Genomic DNA, 7,180 nt, shown 5'->3' with positions numbered 1-7,180 from the left:
TTCCAGAAAGCAGATTTATTATTTCTTCTCTACCCCAACGATGATTTGCCTTCAATTTAAAGTAAAAAAACCCAAACAATTTACTCTTCCAATATGCACTTTAACTCTTATGCCTTAGAGCCCCAAGCTGTGAAACAGCACATCTTTAGTGGGTTGTTGAAAAGCAAAAGTGGAAGGCACTCTATAAAATTTAAGGTGATGCATGCCACAGACAGCTTCAATTTCTGCAGTTCCAAGGCCTGGCCTGATGATAGGAGTCAATATTTTATAATAAAATGGTAAAAAAAGAAAAGATAAATGTGCATTTTGCATTACCTGGTATCAAATCTTGTCAGAACAGCTAAGAAATATGCAGATAATAACAGTTACGTGGTGGATACCTGAAGTTTTAATGAGGGTTTCTCAAGCTCAAAGGCACATCTCATGAAGGCACAGGGGTTGTAGTCTTTAGTGAGCCTTGCTGGGTGCTTTGCCCTGCCACTGTGTCTGTCTGAAGAAGGATGTTCCATTCTGCCAGCAGAAGCTCAGAGTGATACCCTGGGTTAGCAGAGTGCAGAGTGTGTTCACAAAGAGAAAAGAGGCACCTTCACACACACTTGTACACAAGACTTGGAATCATGTGTCCAAATGAAAACCCTTGCAAGGAGGCCATTTACTTCAGTGAAAAAAATACCCTGCTCAAATGCAGCTTTTTTAACGTTACTCAAGAAAATGCCCAATATAGGATAATAACAGATGAATCCTCAAGCTCTGAGAAGATAAATGCCCAGAAGTATTTCCTTCTATTCCATTTGAATAATAATAATACTACTAGATCAGATGAGGAATTTGAATCCAGGCATCTCACATCTCAGAGTAGGGCTCTAGGATCCAGACTGCCAGCATGTTCTAAGGAAGGCAAGGGGTTGTTTTGTACATGTAACTGAAAACACATTTGCAAAACTTCAGTTCTGCTCTGCATCAGTCTGGAAAATATAGTCTGAAAGATGAATTTTCCACTAAACACAATTCTGGACTTCTTGCTATTCTACTTCAGAGACCAGCATCTCAAATTGTGCAATGGTCTTTTGATTACCTCCAGAGTCTTGGTTCATTTTATATACATAAAAGGTAATTCAAGTCATTCAGTTCTAAATAGAAAGATGATTTCCGGCAGGCACTGAGATGCAATGTGGGAAATTATTTATTTTCTACACTGAATGAAGTTCTTCATGCTAACCATTTGAGCCTAAAACACAATCACAGGTAGTGGCAGCCACGCATTCACTGTGCTGTTCTTTTTTGATACAGAACTGTCATGACAGAGAATAGCACAAAGAAGAATTAGTGATAAGAAAAGCCTCAGTAAAAACAGGTTCTATGCTGATTGCATTTAAAGGTTTCCAAATTCAGAGTACAAATGTTAAAAAGCTCATGATGAAAGAAATGCTGATTTTAATGAAAGCTGGGTTGTGCACAGCCACTTGGACAAGGATAAGGCCAATAATCTGAAATGTTTGAGGGTCCTTATGAGTATGTAGCACTACAGACTGCAGTATCAAAGTGCTGGAAGTTCTAGTGGCTTCTTATATTCCTCATGATTTTTCTTTTTCCCTGTGAAGAATTATTTTAACATAAAAACTCACCTTAAAACAACAGCCCATTTTTTCCAGCTATTGGCTGTGGGGCAGCCTTGGCATTGTTATACTTTTGCAAGGCATCAACAGCACTGTGAATGTCTTCTGCGGCAAGAGGAGATCAATAAGAAAGTGAAAATGATAGAATATGGGGATGGTCCAATTAGGCACCTTTGCAGGGATGGCCCAGTGACCCATCCTGGTTTGTTAACATTTTATTCATACATTGCACAACAGTAAAGAATACAGATTTCAAGTAAATAAGGAGTGTGGGCCAGTATAGGCATGCAGGTCTGTGGGTTTTCCTTACAGCATTTTGCATCCCCTGCTTTTCCAGTGGGAGAACTTTTGTGTTATGATAATTCACTTGTACAGATCAGGATTTCTTCCTGTAACAGGGTATTTTTTGCATCCCCATTCTGTCTGTCTTCTGATTTCTTCTATCTCATGTCACTGGCTGCTATGGAAATGCTACAGTTTCCCTGGACATGAAGTGATGCTGCTGCTGAAACTCCTGTGGGAGTAAAATGCCTTTTGATCAGATAAGAATATAGATGGCTGACCTTACTGTGGCTCAGTGGATTATCTTCTCAGGATTCAGGAGTCTGACAATAGGTAGAAGTACAATCTCTCCCTCACATAGTGTTAACAGAGCTTGCTGCCAGAAGACCAGATATGACACTTGCAAAATTATGGCTCCTATGGAGTCAGCAGAAATCTAGTAACTTAGAGACCAGAGCTTCATTTTCTGGAATCAGCCTGTGAAAATTCTTTGAAACTAAGCTAAAGAGACAGGAATGCAACCAAATTGCTAGCAAAATGGGTAAGAAAAAATGGCAAAGGATATTGATTCTCCCTTGTTTTGTGTCCTTTGCAGTTTTTGCCTTGAAAGGAGTACAGAGGAGGAACAACCTCAAGCAAATTGGAAAGATGATGTCCATCTTTCTGAGAGGGTTGTGAAGGCTATCTATAGCCTCCTCTCTCACTCATTTGCTTATGCATATACATGGGCTTACATCATGCTGATTTACAAGAAGAGACCCTAAAGGTTTATAGGTGCTGCCATTATGCTTATTGTAGCAGAAGCCAACTAAACTAGAACAAGAGAACTCTTCTACAGTGCAAAAGCATGGTCACCTTGATTGCATCAGTGGTTATTTGTAACTTGTATTGGGTTTGTGCGGCAAGGTTTTGGTAGCTGGGTTGGGGGGGGGGGGTACTGTTAAAATTTGGGTTTATTTCTTATTACCCTGCTCTGATTTGACTGGTAATGGTTAAACTCATTTCCCCAGGTGGGGTATGGTTTGCCCATGATGAGAACTGGTGAGTGATCTCTCCCTGTCCTTATCTTGACCCATGAGCCTTCAGTTATATCTTCTTTCCCATCCAGCTGAGGAGGGCAGTGACAGAGCAGCTTTGTTTAACTTTGGGTTCCTTCCAAAAAGATCGTACTTCCCAAAGGTCTTTCAGTCTGCCCATAAACCACAATTTAATCTTTCTCTGTCACAGCTCCATCCTATTCCTCCAGTCTGGAGATACTCAGCTGCCATCAGGAAAGGAACAGCAGCCCTCTTCTCCACTGCCCACCCTTTCAGTGTTTAAACAGACTGTAAAATGTACATGGGCTAATAGAGTCAATTGTACAAGGACAAGTTAAACATCTTTACCCTTTGTCACAGATGTCGATAACTGGACATGAGGCAGTAGTCACCTAAGCAAAGATGTGGAAAAGAAAATACAAGAAAGTGATTCAGTCCAGCTCATGACTCCAGGCACTTTGGGATCCTCCCTATAAATAACCATGATGATGTTTTCATTTCTTTTTCTGGAGTTTGACTGTACTCCCACAGGCCCGTATGTGTATTTCCCCCAGCAGCTCAGTGGAGAAAAGTCTGATTTTAATGTTAAGAAGACCGGCATATGTCAGCAACCCCAATTGCTATCAATTCAAGCTACCCAGTAAGGAAACAATGATGGCTCTTCCTTGCAAGAAAGAGGATTCTGCGATTCCCATCAAGATGAGGAATAATACCTGGGCAGGAACTGAACAGGGTGAGGAAGAGAAGGATCTGTGTCTTCTCGTTTTATTTTGTCTATACAACTTCACTAGAAAAAAAAAAAAGTAGATTCAACTCTGTTTGTTTGCCTGGCCTGCACCCAAACCGCTGGTAGGTAAGGGTCTGTTTTCTATCTCATATTTGCTGTTATGAGACTTATAAATGAGTCTGCTATTTCATTATTCTCTCCCTCTGCATTTTGATCCCTGAATCTGAAGAAATTAGGATCATACAGTTGAAGTTATCAGCAACTGCAGTTGATTTTTCTTCCTTTAAAAGCTGTCTTAAGCCTCATAACATGCCATATGCAGTAAGCAAATATAGTTTCCACAGAGCCTGACTGAGACAGCTATCCAGTACTATCCTTTAAGTGGATTCCTATCTAAAAAGTAAATAAAACTGCATTGTGTTTGGGGAGAAGAAAGAAGAGTTTAAGTTGAGAAGGATTCTAAAGCTGCTTCTTCTTTAAAGCGGTTTTATTGCAAATCACGTAAAACTCCGCATTAAAACTCATATCTTCTTCTCAGATCACCAGCCTGGAATTCACCCACAGTTTTCAGAATCAAAAAGACTACTTTGTACATCACTGAAGTATTGCCATGTGATGGGATGTTTCATAATCTATAGTTGTATGAGGCTCAAAGTGGTTGCATGCCTAGTTTGGATAGCCACTTGATTTGGAGTTGAATTATGTCCATTTAGCAAGTGTTTGTTCACATCATGGACTGGCTTTGAAGTAGCTGCTGCACATTTTTTGCAGGACTCGTGTTACCTCAGCATGAAAACACTTAAAACATATAGAGCATGGGCACTGAGTGTTCAGAATGATAGTTCACCTTATAGATCTGTTCTTAAAGCATCACACTACTTGGCGATAGAGATATGGCCACAGACCATCCCAGAAAGCCATGACAGGGGAGGAACCGTGGTGTTTTCATTAGCAAAATCACCTCTAGAGGGACAGCAGCAGTGCTGGAACCTGACTGCCGAAATCCTGAATGCCATTTCTTATTCTGAACAAATACAAAGCATCCTCACTGATTCTTCCTAAAATAAAAGGGGTAATAATTGAATTTCTCCACTTGCTCTTAGTGGGATCACAGTTCTCAATTGTCCTTTAGTTGCATGCCTCACTGCAATTTTACTTTATTTCACACTCTGTCATTAGGAAAACTGGCTCTGTGGTGCGCAGAGGTTCATGCTGTGATTTACTTTGAAGAGGGCCGCCTAAAAAGTTTCCTGAGAAGAATTTTACTAGATGCAAACCGTGCTACAACTGAATTAAAATGCAGCCTAAGTGTTCTTATATCCATTTCAGTAATACCATGATATTTCTCCCTCTGTTTTACTATTATAAACTGATTGGAGGTGTTTTTTATCTTTAAAGTGGATGGGTCAAAAGAAGTTTTCTACAAACACAAGGTTAGTTGTGTTCTGCTGAAAAAGGTAATAAATAGCTCCAGGTAAGTAGACAAAATGGACAGAGAGCACAGTGGAAGGGTAGATGTGGAAAATATCATCTAGTAATCACTCAGCCCAGAGGTTTGCAAGCAGTTTTACCAATGGGCGTGAAATGATGGATGCCACTGTATAATGAAACAACCATTTTCTTCTTTAAATGAGCCAGACCCTCTTAAAACACAGGTCTGTGCATGTCTTTCCCAGCCAAATAGAATAAACTGTAAGTATTACTGTAACACACAGCGCAGAATTATCTATCTGTGCTCCATTAAGCTATGAATGTTGCGCCTGATTTCATCAACAGCCTTCCACCTGAAGGCAAGACCCTGAACCAGGATTTTTGGACCAGTCTTGTAGTGTCTGTGTGAGCTATGAAACCCTGTGTACAAATATTTGTGCTTGATTCAAATGTAATAGAGAAACCCCTGCCTCATGTCTAGGATAGCCAGGAAAGAAAATTATCCTTCTGTGTTAGCTAATAGGTAAGATATAAATAAATGATGCCAAAACCAGCGCAGCAGGTATTTATGATTTGTCAGTAAATCTGTTGCTCTGCACAAGGAATGGATGGATACCTTTTGCCAAACTGTATATGTTCTTAACAACACTATTATTTAATTGCTATGAAGGGTATTACAGAGTTATTAAATAACCAAAACGTATCTTCAGCTTTGGCTGAACTGCCTTCTTTAATCATGTCACTCCAAAATGGTTAATGTAAATCAAGAATTGACTTGAAGCATCTGTTAATCTCTACTTGTCAAGGTGGAGATGGCTCGTGGAAATGCAGTATTTCCTGGCAAGACATATCATCCTGGCAAGGTGCCTGCAGATCTGGCAGCGTGTAGATGAAGACACCTGGCAGAAGGAGAGAATTAGGAGGTATTTTTAGGATTGATGCATTTCTGCTTTGAAAGTAGCAGGCGTAATACAGTATGCAGCGAGTAAACGCTCCTGTACACACACGTATTTTGACATGTGCTAGCTCTATACGTGCCACCAAAATGCAGACTGCAATTGGATATCTACTAAAATGATAACCAATGAGTAAAAAAAACAAAATGGATTTTCTGAATTCTACCTATTTCTTTCTCTTGAATTATCCATGTTATGATTTCTTTGGAAAACATTATTTGTATCTGTAGCTGAATATTTTCTATGGCTCATTAGCCAACATTTGATTGTAATGATTCTGTATTCAAAGACTCAGTGATGCTCAAAGACAACATTTTATATGCTTAAAATCACTTTTTAGACGACTGTGAATCAAAGAATTAGGTTCTAATGAGGCTGTTACTAAGCTGATTTCCAAAATTCTTCTAGTATAGTTGTCTGTAAAAGTAGGAATTATTGAAAAGAAAATACCAGAGTGATTTAAAAGCACTTAAAATGAAAATATTCATGCAATCTTCCCCTGATACTTGACCAGCCTCATAATTAGGAGTCCTCAGCTCTCAGTAATTTTCATTTGCAATGCCCAAGTCATGGTATTTCAAGGTATATGGCTAATTGATTTTAGCTTTGTTAATACCTTTATTAAACTTGAGCTTATATCAGAAAGGCAGCACTATAAGGCAAGGAAACATTGTCATCTAAATCCCTCTCAAGATGTAATTGTATATCATCTGCATACAATTAGAGGCAGGTGCACTCTCAGGCAACAAAGAGGTAACACTAAAAACTAAGTACAAGAGAAGACTGAGATACACATAGCACTTAGAGAAGATAATTAATCAGCCTGGGACACCATAAAATCAAACGAGGAATGTGAAATAACATGTCTGGAAAGTTCATTTGTAAGTTTTCCTGAATGACTTAAATAAACCCTGTGAAAATGCCAGGAAGAAAGGCGGTACATGGAATGACACGCTACATATAGTAAACTGGAGGCGGTTGGACAATTTAGGTGTTATAAAGTAAAACCTCTGCTTTGCACCCTGCAAAGTGTTCACAGGATGCCAGTCCCCAGCACTGACACCTATTCAGACCCGGTTTCAGAAAACTGGGGCTTACGCATATCTGAACAGGAGCCCAACTATGGGCTGG

The sequence above is a fragment of the Lathamus discolor genome, chromosome 1 (assembly GCF_037157495.1).
Source record: "Lathamus discolor isolate bLatDis1 chromosome 1, bLatDis1.hap1, whole genome shotgun sequence".
In the NCBI taxonomy this organism is placed as follows: domain Eukaryota; kingdom Metazoa; phylum Chordata; class Aves; order Psittaciformes; family Psittacidae; genus Lathamus; species Lathamus discolor.
Note: the sequence above shows the minus strand (reverse complement) of the source record.